The 26,723-nt window shown below is 35.9% G+C and overlaps 2 protein-coding genes across 5 annotated transcripts in view; one reads left to right on the forward strand and one right to left on the reverse strand.

Moving 5' to 3' along the window:
- LOC145675782 (protein FAM135A) overlaps positions 1–26,723 on the reverse strand; it is an 817,324-nt gene that overhangs the window by 200,974 nt on the left and 589,627 nt on the right. The window lies entirely within an intron of this gene.
- Positions 14,299–26,723, forward strand: part of LOC145675783 (uncharacterized) — a 44,324-nt gene continuing 31,899 nt past the window's right edge. Inside the window, exon 1 of the mRNA XM_081746481.1 lies at positions 14,299–14,464. The gene's annotated coding sequence lies outside the window, so the exon portion shown is untranslated. The remainder of the gene's footprint in view (positions 14,465–26,723) is intronic.

Consider the following 26,723-nt stretch of genomic DNA (forward strand, 5'->3'; position numbering starts at 1 on the left):
TCCGTGCAAGAAAGACTTCCGTGTAATTTTGTTGAATATTTAATGGTGATAAAGTAAACACTCCACTCCTCCACAGAAATCATACAGATTTTAAACACTGATATTCACACACACACATAAAAAAAATATTTTATATTCACACGAATATTAAATTGAAGTGACCGGTCGATAAAAAAAATAATGATTATTATTTTTTTTATGAAAATTTGGCCACTATACATTTCTGTTCATAGTTCGTGCACGTATAGTTTTGATGTGTTCTTCATTGTCTTCTTCCTTCTGTCCTCTCTCTTCTCACTGAAGTTCGCTCGGCATCCTGGAACCTCCTAGATGATATCAATTGCTGCTACTGGGCGCTGCTCTGGTTGTTTCTCTGCTGCTCTGGTGTCTCTCTCTTAGTATCTCTGGATCCATTTGAAGACATCTGGTTTATGCAGTGTTACTGGATAATTATCATCTAGATTGCCTCAAAGTCTCTGAAAATGTTCTGATTCTATGATCCAGTTCCAAAGTTCTCACTACATCGGCCACATATGACGCACTTAAAATTTTACTTTTAAGATTTTATACATATATCACACGGCAAACTACATACGAGAGTTATATGCTAGTATTCATTGTCCTAGCTGCAGATTCAAAACTCAGTCTCTGCTTTTTTTAAAAAAAATATTCAAACTCTCCTCTTTATAACATCTCGTCTCGCAACATGTGTTGCCCGTAAAGCATACACCGAGATTACGTTAAGTTCTGAGACAGTCAGATCGAGACGAAAGAAGAAAAAAAAAACTCAATCTCGAGTAACACCGCGATTCTACTATTTAAATGTGCCTATCTCACAAAACAGACCATTGTCACGATGAGTCTTGCACTAACTGTCACAGAGGATGACCTTTGTATATCGCGTCTTAACACCAACTAACTTGCTCCTTCCCTGTCAAACAGTTTTCTTTCAGAGGAAACAACACGATTTTCAAAGGCTCGCTCCTGACCTACCCAAAATTCAATGTATAGTCCCTTTTCGCGGACCCTAATGGTTTTGTCGCCAAAATGTCTGGGTAGTACACTTTCATGTAATCTTTCATTTATTCTTAGATTATTATTGCTTGTCATCTGTATTGAGTTTGACCACTGGATAGAGGAAATACTAAGCTTTAAAACGGTGTATCATACACTTTGTTATTCAAATGTTGAATACTTGTTTTCGTATTGTTTTCCCCGGCGTCACTGTACATTTTCTTTGTAAACAATCTTCCTTGCCGAACCAGTCCATGTGCGTTTGTTTACATCGCCAGAGTACTCTAGCGGTGATCTCTCGCAACCTCCACACACACATTTGTTCATGGTTTTTCACTTTTTTTCACAATAATTATCATGAATCAACAATATATTCTATATTACATTGTACCTAATATTCCTCTGATTATATTTACAAAGGATTCCAGCAGTGACATTCAATTTAGAATTAATAATCAATAAAGATACACATATCGGCTGCTATGACATTCACGGTACTGCGTATCGCTGTCGTCTCAATTACAGCAATGTCAACACCAAGCACAGTAAAGTAATAAGCTTTTGTTTTAAAGTTAAGGTAACAACGAAAAATCTTTTCTGACCAAAATTACATCTTATCTTACATTTCTACAATTCTAAATATGTAATAATGCTAAGATATGACTGCATTCATAATTTTCAATGGGGGGAAAACCCACTCGCAGGAAGAGCAGAAGCTCTTCCTTGTCGAAACCGCGCTTTAAAGAAAAAAAATATAGGATAGTTTTCTGGCGGGATCCAACCCACGCTTTCGAAGTTTCTAGTGTCAAAAATGGTCACTTTACGAAAAAGTAACACCTTATTGTTCCCAAGAATTCAAACCCACTTGCTAAAATATCTGAGCAGAAATATACAAAGGTAATGGGATAGGATCTATGTCGCCAGGCCACTATCTGCAGCAACATTAGCAACTCTGCTCACTTCTACCTAACTAAGTTAGTAGTATGATTTAAATATATGACCTAGATAAAATTTCTCTCATACCACAATTCTTCTTTAACCTTAGATAGCAATCCTGGGTGCATGTACACAGCTTTTAACTGCTACGGAACATTTTCTTCTTTCTTTCTTTCTTTCTTTTTTTTTTTTTAAACTCAGTGGAGCTTTTCCAAGTTAGGTTTTCTTTCCTACATATATTTTTATATTCCAAATAAAAATGTTTAATTCACCTATTTTATATACTAATTAACCTAACTAACATATATTCTTAATTAACCTATAGATATGCAAATTATTCTAATATTATGCAAAAATTTCGGGTGAAATTAACATAAAAATTTTAAATAGAAAATAGCTATATGTGTGCCTCTTATACTATGATAATGTCACTAATAATTCCACAACGCAAATTACTGTTTGTAAAGTTGTTCATGAGTTTTAAACAAACACGGGAATCTTTAAGTTTAGGAGTGTAGAATGTATTTACTTACAGCAACAGAAATTATTTAAAAAATGTCACTGAGTTACAAATGAGGGAAAGAATAATAGCAAATTTTGTTCAGTTACAAGAAATATATGAAACAAGAATTTCTTTTAAAAAATAATATGCTAAATGTGAGCTAGTGCAGAGAGCACAAAAATTCTGTACTTATGAAAAAGTATTTGTTAATTTATGTTAATCATATGTTATTAAAAGTATGGTTATAGATTAAAATATCAGTGTTAGTTTCATATATAGGAAAGAGCAAATATTATGCTCATATATGTCTGAGATTTAACATGACTGACATACAAAGAAGGGATCGTCTGGATGAAGAACACAGTCCTTGTTAAACTGCTGAAAATATTTTGTACATTGAACCCAATCAGCGGAATTGTTTTCGCCGTAAAAAAAAAACAAAAAGAAAAAAAAACTCGACAGATAGCACAATAATTTTCTTTTTGTTTTTTCTCATTTTTGTTACTGTGTTTTGCAACATTTTTATATATCTGTACCTTCTTTTATGTGTCACTACCTTTTGATTTTTCTATTTTATTATTTTTCTGTGCAGATGTTAAAATTTTGACCCTATTATCCTTCGCTTTACATTACCATATCTTATGTTCTTGAGTGAACCCATACGTGTCTAATATAATTAACTTTTCTTCTAGTGTGTGTTCGTCTTCTTCAGCAAATGTTGTATGTTCACCAAATGTTTCTTGCAGTTAACTTTGAATAACCTGTCACTTAACGTATCCGAGGAACTTCGAAAGCTCTTGAAGCAAGTAGCACTGCATTCTTTACGGCCTCTATAGCTACTGACATTTTGTTCAAATTCCAGGAGCATCTCATGCAATGGAAAAAGGATGCAGACATTCTATTATCTGTATGTTAATACTAATGTAGTATTTTTGATATATTATTATTAAAAATCACAACAAAAGGGGAAAAAAAGCATCTGCCGAAAGTGCCCCAAATGTGAGTGTCGGAAGTACCCCGAATGCATATGTTGCACTTAACTATATTTTATGCAAGTTAGAAACACTGCACACTGATGAGCCTACTACCTGTATTGCACAACTTTCAGCTGTAGGCTTTCCATCATTAGTACTGAACAATACAACTTTTACTTCCAAACAAGAGCTTAACAAAATATACTCAAATTTTAAGATGACCCTTCACTTCCCACATATTTCTCACACCTTACCTCATAAACTTAGACCTTTCTCGTCAAATTATCCTACTTATTTTTAAACTTTTACAGATATACATTCCATGCATCCCGGTTTCACTTAGTACTGATTACGCCAACTCCTTCACTTCCAGGAAAAATTGACAGCGCTTTAAGCTTAGAAGTGTCGGTATTCCTCAACTGTCGGTCATCCCCTGAATGACTATATATGCATTGAAAGGATATATCTGGCTACCTGTGGTACAAATTGATGCAGACATGCTCGCGCGAAAGTGACAAGAATGGGATATACGATGGATATTCGTCGGGGGACGTGTAGTTCACACATACAAAGCACTTGTGAAAGTGTCAAATAAAACTAAGTTATTCCTTCATTCCACCTACGCACGTATGTGCAGTATGTCGTTATAAGTTTTCTTCACGACAAGCTTAACATTGTTATTATGGAAGTGTCAGTTTCCTTTTGAACAACCCTAGATTATTTATTCTAGGATCATAACAGGAAGATTACTTTCAAGATAATTGCCAATTTTCATATTTGATCTTAATTGATCTCATTCTAATTTTGCAGGTCAGCTAAATAATCACTAATTAATTACCTTTGAGCTAAATTTGGCCCAAATCGATAAACCTGTTGTTTGAGAAAGACGTGATGTTTTATTTTTCTTCTTGTCTAGAATCATGAACAGAAATGCCGACAGGCGAGTTTTACGACGCAGATTGAGTACATGAATGTTGAGGGACATCATTTCTAATTGAAAACGATCCAATGGAATATTTTTTGGGAGGGGAGAATGGTAAATTTGAGGGACAGAATAGTAATTTAAGGGAAGAACAGTAATTTTCAGAAAAAATGGTGAATTGTTGGGGATAAATGGTAAATTTGAGGGACAGGATGGTAATTTTGGTGAAGAATGGTAATTTTGAGGAAAGAATGGTGAATTGTTGGGGATAAATGGTAAATTTGAGGGATAGAATGGTAATATTGGGGGAGAACGGTAAGTTTGAGGGGGAGAATGGTAAATTGTTGAGGCAAATGGAAATTTTGGTAGTGGAAAACGATAAATTTGGGGGGTTGCGCCAAAGCCTTTGGTGGGGGGACGGGTGCCTTTGATCATATCTGGGCGTTACTTTTAGGAGTTTTTCGCCTTTGGTTTTTAGCCAAGAATCGACCTCAATAAAATTGACAAAGGCCCTTATTGGTGTTCAGTACATCATTTTCTAAAAAAACTATTGATTTGTGTCAGAAATTACTTTTGAGTTTCCTTTGAAATGAAGTGTAATTTTAATGACGTAATTTTATTCAAATTATCTTCTAACTTAGTTAACTGTCTCTTGGCTTTTCGAGCTCCTCCGTGGCTAAGCGGTTAGCGTACGCGCCTTTGGCGTGGGAGACCCGGGTTCGATTCCCGGCGGGAGCTCATGTGGTTCGGATTCCACGTTAATCAGTAGGTCTACGTCTTATATAGCCTCGCTGCTGAAAGGGGCGCTAAGCTAAAATCAACTCAACTCAACTCTCTTGGCTTTTCAAAATAAATTTGCATTATAATACAGTATGTATGAATTCAATAATACTTAGACCGAATTAAATTATTAGGTCTAATAGGTGATTTCTCACATCAAAATAAGAGAAAAAGTTCCTATGGACCTGTCGAAAAAAAGTAAATAATTTCAGAACAAGGGTTGTCTAAAATCGCGAAAAAGCTAAATTTGAATATGCCCTATTTAGAATTCGAGAAACTGTGAATGGTGATCCTTATCAGCTTAAAGGAAGTCATACATACGCATTCAAAAATGGATATTTCATCAATGTGCAATGGGTGTGCAGGAGATTCCCTAAACGGTATAATTCCCAGTTATTTTCTGATTTTAAGGTGGGTCCAAAGTAGTCCAAAACGGCAAGCTTTGACAGCAGTGGACACGGAATACTCCGGCGGGAGATCGGAACTGTTGGGAACCGCCAGCTTCATGGTTTCTTGTGGTTGGAATAACGCGTGCTTTGATGTATTTCGTCACGGTATGTTTAACGTATTTTCACTTATAAGTGTGAAACAAAACATCGCAGCACGCGTTTTCTCAAACACGAGAGACCATGGTGCTAACAGTCCTTAACACTTCCGACATCCCGCAGAAGCATTCCGTGTTCTCTGTTGTCAAGGCTTATCGTTTGCCTACTTCGGACCAATCATAAAGTCAGAGTATATCTGAAAATTCGGTTGAGAGCATGTCTGGGAGTTATACCCTTCACGCCAATTCCTCAATGATGAAAAAGGATTTTTTGGGTTGCGTATGTATGCTTTCCTTTACGCTGATAAGGACCATCCACAGTTTCTCGAATTCAAAATAGGGCGTGTTGAAATTTAGCTTTTTCTCGATTTTGGACAGCCCTAGTTCTGAAAATATACACTTTTTCCCACGGGTTCATAGGAACTTTTCCCTTTATTTTGAAGTGAGGACTCATCTCTTACAGTTTGTCGGTATAGTTTATTAACATTAACACCCTGTATATATAAAACCAAGCCCGTGGCTAGGAGGTGACCAGGGGACCCTCAGCTTCCCAGCGCAACCCCTTGAAACTTTAAGATTGTTTAGATAAATTAAAGTTTTAAAAAATGAGTGTCAAGAATGTGAGCCGAATCCAGATTAACCCCCATAAAATACCTTGGGCTGCCCTATCTTAGTGTTCGGTTACGAGCCTGTATATAATGTAATTTAATTTTTACGAGGTAATGGACATTTAAATGGATTTGACGAAGAAATCAGTAAAACCAAATTAATAATATTCCGTAACATTTCAAAGAAAAGAAGAATATTATAAGGAAAAAGACACACATAGCGTAGATATTTATCACCGTTAAGCAAGCCTCCATGATAAGTTTGGTCGAAGCCAAATCAACCGTACCTAAGAGAAGAGTTCACAGACAATTTCACGAACAAAAAGCTGCTGAATGAATGTTCTGATTATGCTGGAAATGAGGGAATTACCACTATCAATGTATTTCATGTTACAATAGATTAAATCAGGCTTGTAGCCAGCCCAAAAATGTACGGGGAGCCATTAGAAGTTAGGGGGAAGGACGAATCCAACCATATTATAGTTCATTTGCAAGTCTACGGTGAAAATTTTAGGGGGCCAGTAAAAAGTTAGGGAAGCCCGGCCCCCTAGGCTCCCCCGTGGATACGGACCTGGATTGAATGTGGTTTTAATACTAATAATAATTTTAATTACGAATTATATACTAATAATTTGACAGTAGTTCGCTGTAATTTCACTGAAAATTCTTCTTTTAAATAATACACTCAACTGCAATAATTACATCATATTTTGAATAACGGATATTTTTTTTAAAAAATTAAAAAACTCTCTGCTTTTTTTCTTTCTTCTTCACGATAAATGAATGAAAGAAGATACAGGCAAATATTAACTGACGACTGTAACTGGTTTGTAACAAATCAGCTGCATGTGATGTAAAAAGTTAATTAAAAGACTACCTTTTAAAGAAAGTTGTCGCAAGTAGGCTTACGTATGTTGCAAGAAGAAAAAAAAATGCGCTATTGCCTATAGATAAACCCTTCAGCCTTCATCCTAAATTACCACTTTGAATTACTTGTATACATATATACTGTATATGTGTGTCTGTGTTTACAAGGTCTGCGAACTCTGTGAAACTAAAGGTACTGGTGTCTGTATTATTAATGGTGAGAAAGATCTATTACTACATTATTGTTGGACACCTTGAGGTAGTATTTGCCTTCCGACCTTAACTGTACGATACACTTAAAGGAGAAAGTATTCCCAGCACGCGACACTTGATTGATGGAACATAGCTATTTTATACATGTATTTTTCTATGCAAAATAATATCAGGCGACTTTCCCGTCTTCAATGATGTAATATATGTAATTAAAATTAATAATTGTTTCGTTTTTTTTTTTAACTATCACAAGGTTAAATTAATTTCGAAATCTGGTAACGGGTCACTATATGTATCTCCATGTGTAAATGTGCCACACTGTTTAAGAGTACGCGTAATATCTTATCTTAATCTTAATCTTTATATATAAAACTACATGAGCTGACATAAATTATTGAGCACTTCCTGTAGGGCTACAATGATTAAATTTGTCATGATTGTAGTTTTCCGGAACTAACCCACAGGAAAATTGTCAAAAGTGAATAGTAAATATTTTTAATTTTTAGGGGGTCTAAAGAGAAGATGAAAAAATTCCCCATGTTATTTAAATGGGCCTTTTTCTGGACCTATAATCTCATGTTTTAGCTACTTAGAATTGGAATAAAAACTTGAAAATCGGTATACTTGGACGTTTTCATTAGCATTACCTAAGTAAATCAGTAAAAATAAAAAAATCCAACTTTAGAGTAGTTTTATGGGGAACTGAAAAATCTTTTCCATGTTATTTATATGGAACACCTTTTACACCACCAAATTACTGAGCACTTCCTGTAGGGTTACAATGATTAAATTTGTCATGATTGTAGCTTTCCGAGACAAACCAGAGGAAAATTGCCAAAAGTGAAAATTTTTAACTTTGGGGGGGGGGGGGGATCTAAAAAGGGGATGAATAATTTCCTCATGTTATTTAAATGTTCTTTTTTTTTTTACCTATAGTCTCATGTTTTAGGTACTTAGAATTGGAATAAAAACTTGAAATTCGGTATGCTTGTACGTTTTCGTTAGCGTTACCTAAGTGAATCATCAAAAATAAAAATTTCGAACCGTACAGTGGATTTATGAGGAACTAAAAAATCTTTCCCATGTTATTTATATGAGAGGTCTTCTACACCCCAAAATGTTTAGGCATTTCCGGCAGGATTAGAAAAATGAAATTTGGCATGATTGTAGCCTTCCAGGACTAACCGGCAGGAAAATTGCCAAAAATGAATATTTTTAATTTTTTAGAGGTTTAGAGGGGGATGAAGAAATTCCCATGTTATTTGAATGGGCGTTTTCTTGGGATAAAAAATCTTATCTTTTAGATAGTTGAAACAGAAAAAAAACAAACAAAAAAAAAAAAACGATAGACTTGTGGGTTGAAGGGTGCGAGGCCGTAGGCGAGCAAAGACAGTGTGTGGGGCGAAACCTCCGGATGGACAGATTCAGGAAATATGAAGAGCAAATTCACGAAATTCACTGTCTGTTGATCCAAAGGCCGATATATAAGAAATGCGAGGACGTAGGCCGAGTAGGTTCGGGGGTCTGGGGGCGGAGCCCCCAGCTAGCCAGAGGCTAGTCACACTATAAAATTGAAATTATAATCTTGTTCAAAAAGATCCTAGCCATCTACTTCTCTTTAACTGTACGTAGGAGAATATATATAGAGCCGGATTTAGAGGGGGTGCAAAGGTGCACGTGCACCCCCCTTCGTTGTAAATATACACTAAAGTGAGAAGCTAGCAGTGAGTTTTGCAAAATCAATAGTTTTTGTAAGTCCATTTTTTGAAGTTTGAACGAAAAGGATTCATCGAGAGCAGACATTTAGCACTTCCAGGGCAATTCCTCATTCATACCAAAGGCATTCAAAAACCTCTTTAATTCATATGTACTGGCAGTTATTTTAATCAGAAAATCTTGGATCCGGCCCTAATATATATATATATGACGTCCTGAGTGACTGACTGATCAACGCCCAAGCTAAACTGCTTAAGCAACAAATCTGAAATTTGGATAGTTCGTACGATTTGAAATGAAATCTTTCAGTTTTACATCCCACGGTTATGTCGGTTAGGCTAAATTAGACGGCGATGATGAGAAATGAGTGTAATGGTGGAATGAATAAAGTGGGAGAAAACAGGATCCCCGCCCGAGAAAACCCACGAACACTGTGTTTGTCCACCCCAAAGCTCACTTGGCTCGAGCTGGGATCGAACGAGGTACCCCACGCAGCAGAAGTGAACGCTCTACCACTAGCCACCGTTAACCTCAGGTCGTAGCATTTGTGACGTGATATAACACACAGGAAGTTTTGAAAATTCGACGTGGAAAGAGGTGAAATTGGGGTTTGTTATTATTATTTTTTAAAAGAATGCCAATATCTAAAAACACCGTAAGATTAGACATGTTGAATTTTGTATTTGAGAAAGTTTCCTCGTGGCTAAAGGTTAGTGTACCCGCCTTTGGCGTGGAAGACCCGGGTTTGATTCCTGACGGCAGCTCTGTGACTCGGATCAAACGTTAAGCTGTAGGTCAACGTCTTATACAACCTCGATGCTGAAAGGGACGCTAAACTAAAAAATCGCATCATATCTTGGTAATATTTGGACTTTTCATATCAAGTTTCATAGGTGCCTAAGGAACCAGAAATACCTTAGAGTTTGACGTGGGTATGTGGATAGCGTAGCGTTTTCGCTGCGTTTAATTTCTGGTGGGAACTTATGTAGTTCGGATCCTACGTTACGCTGTAGGCCTCGGTTCTAAAAGGGACCCGAAACGACAACTTCAAATAAACATGTATCAATAAAAATTCCTTAGGTTTAGAAAAATGAAATTTGGTATTTAGACTTGTCACTTAAACGTAGTTAAACACATGTTTCTGCGTTTCTTGGTATTTGACCTAAAAAGAGAGGCAGAGAAAGAAAGAAAGAGGAAGAGAGAGAGAGAGAGAGAGAGAGAGAAAGAGAGAGAAAGTGGTGGAGGGCCAATTTCTAGCAGAATACTCGCTCAGCCCTGCAGAATTTTGCCGATAATGCACGAAGTGTGTCACGAATATTCATACACGTGAGGTGAGGGTATAAATGTAGTACTCATTAAATCTTATTTTCTCCATGCGAAGTACGGGGACTTCTGCTATACTCGGATCAAAATAAGAAACGAGTTACCCTGTCTCTGCTCCATGAGAATTCCACTAAGATGTCCATTATACTTCCTCCACTTCCTCCACTACCACCACGACGTTTATGATTAGCGCCTCTCTCGTTGATCTTAATAACCTCGTAACTCAACACATGATTTTTATCTGGTTTCGAATTGTCAATTCGTTTCTAATTTTGATCGGCGTATAGTTTAGCACATTAGCCGTGAAATATGAATTCATATTTGTTTCGTTTACTTGCATTAATAGAGAAGAGTACACCCCTTTTTGAAAAACAGCCAGACGGATAGCCAGAATTTCTAAACAAGGTCTGTTCAATGTACAATATTTTTTAAAAAAATACTGACACTCATCTCCCTTTCAAAGGTCATATTCTTGCAACCATATGGGAAGTTTAAATGCGTTTACAAAACACAGTCATTGAAAGCACATTAACAGTTGATTGATTTCTTTTTTATGTTCTTTTTAAATGAGTTTGGTTTACTAAGCAAAAGTCCTTTATATATTTACATGTCTGTCAGTCCGTCCGGGAGACAAGAAATTTCAAGCATTACTTGATGGATTATCATCAATTTTGTCCTCGATTTAGACGATCAAAAGTTTTGAATCTAGTGTGTTGATGGAGGTGATACATCCAGTTAATCCGAAGATATAACCCCCCCCCCCCCATGGAGTGACGTCTGCAGCATTTTTCCAGGTTGGAATGAGGGACCAAACACCAACATACTAGTACAATGGCGAATACACACATACTTCGATACACCCGTGCACATAATACACATAAATATATTAAGTAAATATATTACATACAGAGTGTCTCGAAAGTCATTAACAGTTACAGCAAAATATAAGAAGGGAAACCGTCTCGAAATATGATGTTTTCAATCTAAAGTGAAGGATTTTTTTTTTTTTTTTTAATCGGACAAGCCGTTTGAGCTGTACACTCTTTATGCGCCCAATGTTAAATGAAAATGCAACGTTGCCATAATAGAAGGGTTGGGGAGGACACGCGCGGCGGGATGTGGATAAATATTTTAAGAGTGTGGTGAATGGAGACATGTTTGAAATGGGAGCTGGCCATCGAGACGTTAGCGTAAAAGACAGTAACTTCATTTACTTATGTTGTGGGTCCAGGTAAATGTCAACATTGCATTTTCATTTAACATTGGGCACATAAAGAAGGTACAGTCCAAACGGCTCATCCGATTAAAAAAAAATCCTCCACTTTAGATTGAAAATATCATATTTGAAGACAGTATCCCCTTTTATAATTTGCTGTAACTCTGATAGTAACAGAGTTACCCTATGTCAAGGAACTTTTGAGAAACCCTGTATATTAATACCCTGTATATGTTTGAGCAAATTAGTATGTAATACCTGATCACCCTTCGAAAATCCTAGGGAACAATTGTGCCCCCTTGCCTCAGGCTGCAGGCGGTCAGATCCCTCGCATTCCCACAGGAGGTTTATTATTAATATTGTCTATGAGACGAGAAGTAGCTTTTATTTTTAAATTCCAGATAGGAGAAGAAATTTCACCAATCTTGTGGGGCAAAACTAATTTATCCAAATATTTGATCTTAAACGCTGTTTTCGTGTTACATAATTCATAGTTATACAAACAATAAATGCTAAAATAATAGTACGAACACAATGAAGGGCATTTATCAACGTTTAAAGATACGCAAGCCATTACATCATCCTACTTCAATAATAAATAGGCCTGTGGCTTGAATGTTGCTATATTACATCCTTTGTGGGGCTCTTGCCACGTGAAGGGATTCTGATAATTTCTAGGTGAAAATTAAGAGAATAAATTAGGACATAAATTTTGTACTACATAAATTTGTAAAAACGAGACGGGACGAGAAATACTTTTCAAGAGTCGAGATGAGACTAGACTTTTACAAAATTTACGACACGAGAAAATTTTATTTTTCGTCGTGCGCAACATTAGTTACACTTACTAATAAAGATGGATTGGTCCTTGGACGTATGCAACCCAACTGTACCCGAAGATCAAGTTGGTTGCATATACCGAGCATTTACTTTCAATATTTCTAGCTAAACTCTTCCACATGGTATACATGTGACCCTGATACTTAAAAAAAAAAAAAAAAAAAGTAATGGGATTTGTGGTTACCGGCAAGACAATAGTTATGACTCGTGCATGTGATGTCTTGTGACGGAAAGTGTCTATTTCTATTGGAAGAGTTCTGTCTCGTCTCGTGTTTTGTAACGGAAAATGTCCTCACGTCACGTTTCGTGGGCAACAATAATTGAATTTTTCCCTTTTAAAAAAAATGGACGAGCATTAGAAAGTTACGAACTTTTTGGAATATGCGATTTATACATATCTAGAATTTTTTTCCTCAAGAATCAATTTGATTAGCTTCCAACAAAATATATCTACGATCCAATAATTCTTTCCACGTAGCGTAGTCGCTAACGTTCTCGCCCTTGGTGCGAGGGGTCCCGGGTTCGATTTACAGTGGGGACACTCGATCGAAAAGGTGTAACAGCTTTTTCAGGCCAGCCATCCTGAGTGAGGTTTTCCCGAGGTTTTTCTCATTAACACCAGGCAAATGGCAAGGTGGTACCTAACCTAATGTTCCCAGGCCGATTCCTTTTTTCCTCTCCAATTCCCTGGGCAGTGTAATCGCTGAGGGACGTCATCCCTCATATATATGTGTGTGAGAGGCTAACATGGTCATAGATGCCGAAAGCCCAGAAAATCTAATCCTTAATCTCCCCATAATAATTATTTTCATTTCTTTCAGTTTTCTGCAGATGGTTATGCTGTCTCTTCTTTGATATTTCTGTATTTGGCTATAATTTTGGATAGTCTATGCCAGTATACAACGCAACAGGGCGCTTTTGCAAGCTGAGAGATCAGAGAGTGGAACACAGTAGGGAAACGAGGGTAGAGACAAAGTGTTGACAGTGTACGTGCAATAAAACCATCTACTACGCTATCGATATTTTTGTTTGCCTGTCAACCCTGTCTTTTATCAACGCCAAGTTACCTGACAGCTCCTTTCTCCCTGTGTGTACTTTACTGACAAGGGGAACAACAAATTGTGATGTCACAGAAAATTCGATTAAAAAAAAAAAAAAAAAAGCGAGTCTAATGTCATGCATATTATCTACTTTTTCATGTGTTTCCGGGTTCAATTTCCAATCGGGAAATATTTTTTGGTATTGACCCAGATCACGAATTAAAAGACAGCGACTTCCAGTTTCAAATACCGCGAGTAAGAGATCAGAAGCTGATGACTTTAATGAGCTACAACGCAATGTCCAGTTAAACACAAGCGATCTGCTTACCTTGCCCTTCTTGGAATGTACGTGGAATGTCCTTCTTGGAATGCAATTGGAAAATTAATATCCACTTATATTATTAAAATACTGATCTACCCTGACTTTTATAATACCCATTATTTGAGAAGAAAAGATCTGAATTCTACATTGACTGGGATTCGAACGCGAAAATCAGTTTTGATTATTACCAGACTACATAAAACGTTTATGCGCGTCTATTGTTTTCATTTGCAAACACGCAGTATAAAGATTGTCAGAAGCAAATGAATTTGATACTCTCTTCAGTGGAGAAAAGGAACTTGCTTGGACCAGCTGTAAAGTGGCGAGAAAAAGAGCGACCTGCATCCCCACGGCATCCGAGTGGAGAATCCAGCCTTCCAGTCTGTGTGGAGCAAGGGGCGTGGAAGCTGACGTTCATTGGCCAGCTCCCAGGATGTTGTTCACTTGAGGAAGAGTTGCTACGAGCAGTTTTTCTCGAACGGTGCGCGCGAAAAGGTTTCCGCCGTGATTCAACCTTCATACACACACACACACATACGGATACGAACTCAAGAGAAAATATCGTAAATTATTATTAATAATAACCAGAGTAATAAGTGTTGTCTTTAGCAAGGAAACAATATATAAATATATTACACAACTTCCAGGTAGGAACAAATATGTTTATTAACAAACTTTTAATTTAATATGTAAATTATTATGTACGATTGTTTTCTTACTTTTTAACATTTTTGTTTAGTTCACGTGCGGTTTTAAGATGCTTTCGTACTCAAGACAAGTTGGATTTACATCTTAATTGCAAACTCAGACATCACCAGGGCGCGAATTACCTAAGGGTAGGAAAAGAGGATTTTGCCTCTCATTCACATTTCGATCCATTTCAAAGAAACTAAGTATTTTTGCCGGGGATGCTAGTCACTCTCTCCGCAGCAATGTTTACTGATAAAAGTTTAGAGTATATTGTGAGATTTCACTGATGTTTTCTCCTTTCAGGTAACTTAATCTGTTAGATGTAGTACGAAATGAAAGATGTAAACTATTTACTTTCGTCGTCTTCTAATTTTAACTCGTAGCTATCCGGCGGCGACTTTAGCAGGTAGGCCGGGTAGGCACGGGCCTACCCAAAAATTTTTGAAAAATATATACACGTTGAAAGATACAATAACGAGTAAATATATTTTCCACTATTTATATTAATGGTAGATAATTATTTAACAAAGAGCATCACCCACTACCGTAAAAGTAATTTCCTACTGTCATTAATCAATCAAATGTATATATGTATCCATAAGCGAGGGAGTGGGCCTACCCAAAATTAAAATCCAAAAGCCGCCCCTGCAGCTATCGCAATATGCTAATTCTTTTTCTTGTTTCCACCGTCACCCAGTTTAAATATTTATAATGTTTATAGCTATTCTTCAGTTTCTCGTCCGAGTTGAATTTAAATGACGAAACTACATATAAAGAAGTGGGGCCTAATGTATGGAATTTGGGAACGTTGATTGATTGATTGATTTTGAGTTTTACGTCCCGTTTAGCAGCGAGGCTATATGAGACGTGGACCTACTGATTAACGTGGAATCCGAACCACATGAGCTCCCGCAGGGAATCGAACCCGGGTCTCCCGCGCCAAAGACGCGTACGCTAACCACTTAGCCACGGAGGAGCTCTACGAATTTGGGAACGTCTTGCATTGTACATATACAGTGTAAGATACTATGAATGGGTACTCAAACAGATTCGGAAAGGTTGCATACAGCAGGAAAAATATACGTAGTTAATTTATTTATTTATTGTTACTATCATTTAATAAAATTTCTTCTTAATTACCTTTGTTAGATAATCATATTTATGTGTTGAGGAGGAGGGGCGTCATTTTAAATTATTATGCCGGTACCTCTGTGTTCTGTTGAGCATCATTTTATTCCTCCAATAACAATAGCCAAATTCACACATTTGATATCACTGTAAGCAATGAAAATACATCTTAAAACCAAAATCCTATATCATTTCTCAAATATAAAGTGTCGTTCCCTTTGCTCCATTTTCGATAACAAGTTCAATATTATGTTCCCGAACATTTTTGAATGTACACCGACCTTCGCAGTTATTATTAGAACAGGATCGATAATATCTGTGTTCACTGTTAAAAGAATTAAATAAAGTTTTGTTTACGGAAGATATATTTTGTTTACTAACATTTATGTGTAGACAACAGACTAGTGCATGCGATTTCGTCTCGTCTCGTCTCAACTCTCGTATCAATTTTTTTTCGTCTCGTTTGCAAATTTAAAGTTTATGCTCTGATTTTCTTCTTAATTTCTCGTAGAAGTTAATATGAATCCTTCCGTGCCATGAAGGGTGTCATATAACAGGATTTAAACCATATTTATTATTGAAATATATATTGTGTAATGACTTCCATATCTTCAAACGTTGAAAAAAAGCTCTTCATTGTGTTCGCATAATCACTTTATCAATTTAGAGTTGTTATACTATCAACCACGTCAGGGATGTACGCAGGGGATGGGTCGTGGGGGTCCGAACCCCCCTCCCCCGAAATTTCTACTTTTGTGTAAATTTAGCCTGATTTTAGGGACAATTTTAAGGAATTTTACTGTAAAACACCCTCATATTGAGTTCGAACCCCCTCCAAAATGAATTCCTGAGTACGTTACTGAATAGAGGTGCGCACGAGACGAGTCGAGACAGGAATTTCCTGACAAAATTCAAGTCGAGACACGGCTCTTCCAATAGAGAAATATACATTTATTGAATCGAGACATCACTTTTACAGCACACTTTCGAGACGAGACAGCCACAAATCTTGTCTCGTGCGCATCCCTATTACTGAATCACGTAACACTAAATCAATGTTTGAGATCTAAAACTAGAGTGAACTAGTGCTGCCCACGAGATTCCAGAAATGTTTCGTCTCGTCTCGTCTCGAAAGGGAAACGAGGACTGTCTCATTTCTCGTCTCACCTCGAACTTAATAATGCACTTGTTGTCTCGTGGTCAACACCATTCCGAAATTAATCGAATTAATAAACAGCGAATTTCGATCTAGAAAGCTGATAATAATTCCGCTAGGAATGGATGTGCTGCCTACGTACCAGTATCATTTAGTTGAACTTGCCGCTTTTCCTACACGATGAAAGCAAATTTTCTTTTGTATTCTATCATGAATAGTATACGAAAGCTGAGTTTGAAAACTTTTGGTTCACTACAAATAATTAAAAAAAAAAACACACCATTGTGCATTCTTCTCAATAGCTACGTAAGATAAATGCAAATTTGTGAGAATACGTCCTTGAAATGCTTCTGTACTTACGAATGTAACTTGGAATTAGCTACTCCACGCGCTCCGCAATCAAGTTTCATCTGCAAAGGTGGAAAAAGTTCCCCAACCTTCCTCTTCTTTTTTTACCAATACGCTATTGGTTGCGAATTTACTATGTATTACCTATTAGCTGTATTATTATTATTATTATTATTATTATTATTATTATTATTATTATTATTACTATTTGTTGCTAGTACTAGCTAAGCATCCCTTATTTCCGTGTCTTTATTCAGTACCTGGATAAAAGACATGAAATCCTTAAGTTTTGTGTCCCACGATTATGTCGACTAGACTAAAGGAGACGGTGATGATGAGAAATAAATGAAATAATGGAATGAAGAAAGTAGGAGGAAACGGGAAAACCCCGAGAAAACCCACGCACACGGTGTTTGACCACCACAAAAGTTCACTTGACGCGAGCTGGAATCTAACCCAGGACCCTATGCACCAAATGTGAACGCTTTACAACTGGGCCACCGCGGCCCCCATCTGGATAAAAAGGAAGAAAGTCCATTTGTTGAGTATATATCTTTTACTGTTAGTAAACTCGCATAACCAAGATGTAATGTTGGTTACACAAGACAAGACGATTTTTAGAAACTGCGAGAAACATGCATACATTTCCACATACATTTTTACACACTCGATAAATAACCTCACGAGCTAAAAATAATAAATTACAAAAAAAAAAAAAAAAAAAAGCTTCACATGAGATTAATCCTACTGTAGGGTGTTTATATGTGACAAAGTCTGATGGTTCTAGGTGTCAACTTTCTATGCGAAATGCCATTGACACACACACACATTATTATTATTATTATTATTATTATTATTATTATTATTATTATTATTATTATTATTATTATTATTATTATTATTATTATTATTATTATTATTAAATCAAAAATTCAGATGTGAATTTTTAAGGAAATCTAATCGGTAAAAAAATAATTTTTATCGCGAGAAGCAAACAGAAGGAAACAAGTTTCATATAGTTTCAGTCAGAAAACTGAATACAAGAATTCATATGTTAGGTAAGCTTTCCTTCCAAAACCTGTAGCGATAAAAGGCATTTTGATATATTGAGAAATATATATAATGTCCCCCATTTATCTCGTTAAAAGCGGAATTTCAGGAAGTACTGTGGCATATTCCTACTTGTTTTGAATATGGAGTTTATATATTAAGTTTCATACCCTTAACATGACTCTAATCTTAAGGGATTTTGAGATATGACCACTTTAATATAACAATTGTAACCCCCGTCCATATATACGCTTAAACACGCCCTTTATATTTTTTTATATGAAGAGTGTAATTACCAAATTTCAGATCTCTAACTTTAAAGGATTTCAAGATATGGACATCCTATTAAAACAATAACCCTACCGCTTTTCCTTTCCGACTTCTAGGGAAAATAATAATAATAAAAAAAAAACAGTGAAACACTTGTGTAATTATTTTAAATAGGAATATATACATCAGATTTAATGTTTCCACCGTACAGAGATTCGGAGATATTGAAATTTCACTATAATAATTGGCACCCCGTTTTTTCCCCATCCCCATCGATTTTTTTAAAAAATCCGTCCTTAGTGGTACCTTACGTCACACATCTTATGCCCTGTTCAAATTTGAAGTTCCTAGCTTAAGCAGTTTGGCCTAGGCATTGGTCAGTCAGTCACTCAAATGTCCGCCATGAATGAATCGGTCTAGAGAAATTTTTATTTGGGTAAGGTGCTCATCATGCGCATCATGTAAGGAGGACAGGGCTTGATTCACGGTAAGGGAACATTTATTTATTTATTTATGACGAAGCTAAGGCCCTGTATCCTTCTCTAAACACTTCTGTTGCTCTTTAAAATACACTTAGTACATACAGAATACAAACAACTACGAACCACATGGATTTTAAGACACAAGAAAAGTAAATAAATACTACGAAAAAAAGATCTGATCGTTGATTAACACGACAATCTTCACTATTGTTTCGACATTGTGAGATAAATAGAAGCTATTCGAATTTAGAGTCAAGGAACTCCGGTGGTCCAGAATTAACCGTTACGGGAGCCAAAGTGCTGACTAGAGGTCACACAAGACTTCTGGTTAGCTATCGTTATTCATGCGCTTAAAGTAGTAAGAGTGACGCCAAAAATTTTACTTCTGCTTTTTCGTTTGATTGGATAAAAGTTTCGAGTCCCTTTGCAGAGCCGAGGCTATTTGAGACGTGTATCTACATACAATGTAATTAAATTGGAATCTGAACTACTGTAATGCGTTCAGATTTTAGTTTCTGCACCGAGAATCGAACCCAGAGCCTGCGCACCAAAGTTGCGTACACTAGACAGTAGACCAGAGGTGAGAGCTACTTTTTTCTGGTTGGTTCATTTAGAGTTTAACGTTCTTTTCAGCACCGAAGGTATATGAGGCATGAACTTATAGCTTAAAGTGGGATCTGAAACAGACGAATTTCCACCGGGTATCCAACCCAGGTCTCCTTCACTAGTCATATAGCCACGAGGGAACTCTTGCTCATTTACGTATAGAGATTATTTCAAACCAGGAAGTAAACCGTATTGATCTACCAATGACGTATTAATTATAATACTAAGCCAAAACGTGGCATCTTCTGAGTGTGTTTTCTTTTCGGACTCCAGAATAAGATGACGAAACAGTATAGGATTATCTTGGACAAAGTAGGACACAGATTCATGATGAATAATCTATACAAAAGCAAATATGCTATCAAGACATATCATCGCAATAGCCTGTTTCATTGAACAAAGGATTACTCGGCCCAATACGCACATGTACGGTACGTATTTGCTGTACAAATTGATACGTCATTTTCGGAAAGTCAGGTCGTTCGGTAGATAATCTACGTTTGTTATATTCATTTCATATCTAGCGCTAATTCTCTTTGTATTGAAAAGATTAATCATTCAAGATCAAGGTTAGGTAGTCGTTAAGACGGTCAAGTATTAGCCACACTGAGTAACTTTATTTTTAAAAAATCCAAGGAGAGTAATAAAGAAATAAGTACGAAGACGGGCATTAATAGTGCAATTACGTTCCTATCTGGTTTAATAATAAATCCTGGACATATTGCAAGACTTTTTTTTTTTCAGTAAAGTTACAATGAATCGCCTACGATTCAATCCTAATTATAAAAGGGGAACATGACATTCTAAACGACACGATATGTTGGAATCGCTTATACAGTAAAACCTGTCTTCAACGGACCCTTTATTAAACGGAAACTTGTGTTAAACGGAAATATTTCACGGTCCCATTAATTTAGTGGCAAAAATCGTGTTGAAATCTCTTCATTAAACGAAAACTGTATTGCGCGGTCAACAGAAATTAAAATAAGTCTCTTAACGGAAAATTTCAAGTTTCGGAGTCCAGCATTTAGAAAGTTTTTCGACGTCCTGTGAGAAGTTAGATATATATTTTTAAGAAAACAGACAGTGACGTTCAAACTGAAGCAAACACGACAGATATACAAACTTCAATTGACAATTATACGGAAAGTCCGAAAGAAGAAGAGGAGGTGGAGAACGAAAAGAAATATGGCGTTGAGTTGGAAGAAGAGTGTAGGCTACAGACTTATCAAGATTCTTTCGAAACTATAACATTTGCTTTATGTCGAAATGACACTGATATGTTTGGTGTGGTTTCTCAGGCCAAAGTCTTTAAAGTTGAGCAGACAAGCAGCGATGTATACAGAAAATCCTCCTTGACTTTTGGAAAAATTAAGTTAATGTGTATACAGTACTTGTAAGTTTTGCGTGTATTAATTCGTAGTAGAAATAAATACTGTAAATTGACTAAGGTACGTACAGCATCATATTATATCTAAGTATATTCATTTCTTTTTGCATAGGTTTACCTTCGCTAGCCGGAACCCAAGCTTTAACGGAAAATTTTGCGACTCCCGTTCGATTCCGCTAAAGACATGTTTTACTGTGTATCCTTGCTCAAGAGATTTATAATGTTGGTTGTCGAATGACACGGGACACAATGAGAGCAAACGTGTTAATGCGTATATCTGTAATTCGTATTATAGTAAACAGTCACGCTACTAGATGTCGCCATCTGCGGCAAAGTCATTGAATAACTGCATAAAATATATAGTATGGTGTTTGGGGTGGTTGGTGGGGAAACTAGAAACAATAAACACGTTCTTCTTTCTCTCCGCCTTTTCTCATATTTAAGCGGGGTCGTCGTTTCTTCTTGAATTATTTTCCCAACCTTTCTTCTATCCTGAGCGTCCTCTAATTTTAGGGTTGCCATATGACCGTATTTTGTACGGACTGTTTGTATTTTTGGGCCCGTGTTCGTGTCCGTATCGTACAAAGCATGAAATAAGAAAATGTCCGTATTTGACAGTTTTTGGAGCTGCCCGAAAATTTCAGAGTAGGGAATCGCTAAAATCTTGGTCGAAAAGAAATGTGTTTTCAGATAACTTATATTTCAGTCACTAATAATAAAGTAGGTTATGTTTTTTTAAAAAGTGTCTCATTTTTCCATTCTAGGCTTCTTTTGGTTAGATTTAATAGGACCTATATGTAATTTAATTGCATGATTTATTATATATGTGTTAATAATAATAAAAAAAGAAACATGTTAGTTTCCAATAGTGTTTTAAGTATTACAGTAAACAATTGTGTGATAACCTATAAAGGTGATTTTTAGGTAAGAAATTTCAAAATATTTATTCTGTGTTTAGGGACCGTATCTTTGATGGGTCGTCATTTTAAGGCTTGTTCGTATTTTGGATCAAAAAATTATGGCAACCCTATCTATTTTCCATTCCCTCTCCCTTAAATTATCTTGTACTTTTGTCCGTCTATTTTATATTGGGTCGTCCTCTGTTTCTTTTACCAGATACGGTATTGCCAGCTTTCCACAAGCACAAACACACATCTGACGTTATTTCTTAACTTATATCAAAACATTTAATATTAATACACTTCATTATATATGTTTATTAACTTGTCTTTCCAAACTAACAAGGTACAGGCCGGTAGCCAGCCCAAAAATGTACGGCGGGGGGGGGGGGGTGGAAGTTAGGGGGGCCCGACTCAACCATAGTTCATCACCATATTATAGTTCATTTGCAAGCCTACCGTGAAAATTTAGGGGGGCTCTAGCCCTCCGTGGATACGGGCCTGACAAGATACGTTTAACTCATGTTGTATATTGTAATTGAATTCAAAACTTGAGATTGCTTAGCCTCAGTATTATTCAATTAGGCTAATATTTCTAATGGGTTACTCTGGAATAATTTAAAAAAAGCATTCCAGGGGATGAGACTTAAAAAAAACATATATATATATATATATATATATATATATATATATATATATATATATATATATAGCGATGGGAGATTTTTATAAAACATTCATAGCTTCGTTTCGGTATAACATTTGATTATGCCTCCTTAGATTTTTCTTACAACTACTTGTTACAGTAAGATTCTAAATTAAGATGCATTAGCACCGTAATTAACACCTTTCTTTTTTTTAAAAAAAAAAAGAAATCAAGGAAAGACGTTATTACCACGTTATCAACTTTTCTATCTACATCTTGATGTGAGCTATATTACATAACAGTAACGGCTCTATCGTTTTAGAGCCTAATTCTTCATTCTCACTTACTTGATTAAAATTAAAAAAAAAAAAAATCTTCAATAACTGTCATTATGTGTTACTGTATGTGCGTATGAGTGTCCGGTCATATCCCACGACGCAATTTAATTGCACATGTAAACATCGGTGTATTATGTACACGACGCGAGACGGTAATTTCAGGAGTGCAAACTGAAGAGGGAGAGGGAGAAGGAGGGAGGAGAGAGACAGGATTACATCTATGGGCATAACCTTTGGCGCGGAAAGCGTTCGTATTCTGTTATTTGCTTAGCAGCAGGAAGCTCCATTAACGTTTTTAAGATAAGGGTGGTGAAGAAAAAAAATATCCATTATATCAAATAGCTATTCTTGTCACACACTGATTCTATTTCAAGCGTACTATTTTGTGTTTTCGAAGGCCACTTGATATAGCACATTTGCAGATTTAAAAAAAAAAAAAACAAGAAGTTATTTGAAATTTAATGCGGTCACTTCTGCAGTAATTTTATTTATTTTTTAATGATAAGTTGTCAAAGGAAGCAGACATGTCCTTAATAAAAGGTTCTATCTCGATATTTACTTCCGCTACTAAAATGAAAAATAGTGTATGCATTTTTAGTGCATGTAAAGGAGCGAATCAGGGACTTCATGAAAATAATGATTTAGGATTTAGGTTTCTGGGCTTTCGACACATATGGCCATTTAGCCCGTAAGGTTATGAGGAATGACGTCCCTCCGCGAGCACACAATCCGAAGAAAGGGAAGGAAAGAAGCGGCGTGGGACCTATACCCGTTAGATACCACCCCGGCATTTGCCTACTGTTAATGAGAGAAATCCAGGAAAACCTCATTCAAGATGGCTGGCCTGGAAAACCTCTTTACACTTTTTCGACCGAGTACCCCCCACCATTGAAATTAGTGAGATGAATCCAGGAGCAAGTGTGCCTTGTGTCTTACAATTTTCAAATTTTCTATGTTATACCTTTATTAAACAAACAAGCCGAAAGAATACATTTTCGGAGCAATTGGCTAAAATTCATTTCGATATTTAATAAATGTAAAAATCTTTAATAATAATAATAATAATAATAATAATAATAATAATAATAATAATAATAATAATAATAATAATAATAATAATAATAATAATAATAATAATAATAATAATAATATTATTATTATTATTATTATTATTATTATTATTATTATTATTATTATTATTATTATTATTATTATTATTATTATTATTATTTGAAAGTGTTTCCTTAATACATTCTGCAAATATTTACCTTGGTTTTTATCTGGACTTTAAGCAGAAGACTCTGTACGAACTGATCTGTATGCAATCTAGAGTACAGTAAAGCCGTTTAGGTTGTCTAACTTGAAGGGGTTCTGATACACACTACATTTTGAACTAAACTTCTCCCGTGGTCTACGCATTTTAAAAACTAAAATAGCTGCGTCTCTTCTCTACAATTACTTAAATGTATGCTAAATTAGAAGTATGTCAAACCAACGATATGGATTCATATAAAGGAGAGACATACATACAAACAAACAAACAAACAAAAACGTTCAGCTAGACGTATAAGAACATTTTTTAAACCTGTGAAAATAAATGTTAAGAATCACTTTTTGTTGACAATGTCTACTGTACGGAGGTGAAACTTTTATTTGACATTAAGATATATCTTTCTACTATGTTGTTCTTTCGAGTGTCAGGAAAAGAATGACGGTTCAAAATCTGTTGAGCTTCATACGGTAGTACATACCAGATTCTCGAGAATTAGGAAATTTTAGTCTTTCATATATCTAAGTCTTAAAAGTAATGAGATCCCTAAAAATATATACTGTTGTTTTACTTTTAAAATAGCAATAGGGTATGATATAAAGATAAGCAAAATTTGGAAACGTTTTCATTTCTTTTCTTTTCATCCTTTTAATACGGCTTCTTCTAAATCTTGATTATACTATTAGTATATTTTAAATAGAACTCTTTCATGACTATCTAACTTCGATGCCATGATGTTAGAATTTCAAATACTTACATGTATTTATAGAAAATTATAAATTAAAGAAATGGCACGGAAGTCGTACCTTTACGAAATATATTTCATTTGTTTAGGTTTCTTTTATGGGAACAATGATTTTCAGTCTTCGGGGACATTGGGAGCCACAGCCCCTTCCAAAATAAAACTGCAATTAAATTCCTAATTTTACGTCTTATGGTAATGTCCTCTGGGGTTGTAAAGGTTAAGATCGAACCAGAGACCCCTCGCACTCTACCACTGAGCCACCGTGTCCCCCCCATAGCCTCCTTCAAGTACAATATAGCATACAGGGAGGTCACCTTTGATAGATTGCTCACTTCTAGATCGACTGAATCTCGCTAGTTCGATCTCAGGGCATGGGAGTTTGAGATAGACAACATCGTGTCCGTAAGTTTTATAGGAGTTTTCCTGTTTTCTTCCAAATTTTTACCCTATCAATTATTTAATAATCATTCAGTTTGAATAATACCGTCCGTTTCCTTTAGCCTAAAGGGCATAAGCGTGGAACGTTAAAGATTTTATTTCATTATTTTCTCTTTAAAACTAAGATCTTAATTCAATTATCTCAAACTTCTACACGGTTGACACGCATATTGCAGCTAAGTGATTTTAGTCAAGTGTTTCCTTATGTAAAAAACGCTTTTTATACACACATTATTAGATAGGTAGAACAAGGAAAAAAACTTGAAAGTAAGTGTAAACTTGTATCATTGTGTAACGTATGAGACAGTAGCACGCTATGTATACGTGAAGAAACAAGAGGGGAGATGAGGGAAAATTCAATAGGTAAATATAACCAAACCACCAGAGACATTAGTGAAACCTGTTCTTATCTTTATGCATGTCAACATACATACTCTCTCTCTTCCCCTGCCTCCGTGAGATATAAAGAAAGAAGAAAAAGACCCATAGCATCGTTTGACGCAAGAGAAGAGAAAACACATTTGAACGATTTTCACATGCAAAAGATGTAGCGCGTCTTATTTCTTCACAGGGCAATAAGCTACAGGTTATATTACTAACTGTTGACTTTCTACAGCTCCCAAAGTCTTTTTTTTTATTTGAGACGAGTGATAAATGTCAGCTGAAATGAAAAGACTTTAAACTATTTATAAACAAATGTTCGTCAGCACTTCGGCAATTATGAGAGAAACAGCTTCTCTTATGCTTTCTTTTTAAGTCGTCTGCTATTTTGCTTCTTGCAAATGCTATGAAAAGAAAGTGACTGTGAAATTGTGTGATATTTTATTTGAAACTTTTTTTTTTTTTAAATGAGCGTTTGTGTACGGTTTTCATTATTCACTGGTTTCATCAAAACGAAAATTGGCCTAGTAACAACTTAACGTAAAGAAGCACTGCACTGCATTCAAGAAAATGTCAGCTTAGCCTCAATAACCTTACAAGATAGAACAAAATAAACTCCGCTACGATAGTAAAGAGTATAACGCATTTCATATCCTTTTTTATTATAGGCAACCATCATTTCTTTGCTACTGTGCAGGTTGCATAGAAATTAGGGATATTTGTGAGTGAATTAGAAAATGTAATGAAATGAAATCTAAGTTTTACGTCCCATGCTTATGTCGACTAGACTAAAGGAGAAGGTGATGATGATAAATGAATGAAATGGTGGAGTGAAGAAAGTGGAAGGAAACGGAAGAACACCTAGGAAACTCACGAACACTCACGAACACTCACGAACACAAAGCCCACTTGGGGCGAGCTGGGATCATACTCAGGATCCCATGCACCAAAGGTGAACGCTTTATCACTGAGCCACCATGCCCTCGTGAGTAGATTAGAATTCAGTGTGCCTTTCAGCAGCGAGGTTATATGAGACGTAGACCTACAGCGTAAAGCGGTAACCGAACTA

Source organism: Thermobia domestica, chromosome 18, assembly GCF_964235325.1.
Source record: "Thermobia domestica chromosome 18, izTheDome1.hap1.1, whole genome shotgun sequence".
In the NCBI taxonomy this organism is placed as follows: domain Eukaryota; kingdom Metazoa; phylum Arthropoda; class Insecta; order Zygentoma; family Lepismatidae; genus Thermobia; species Thermobia domestica.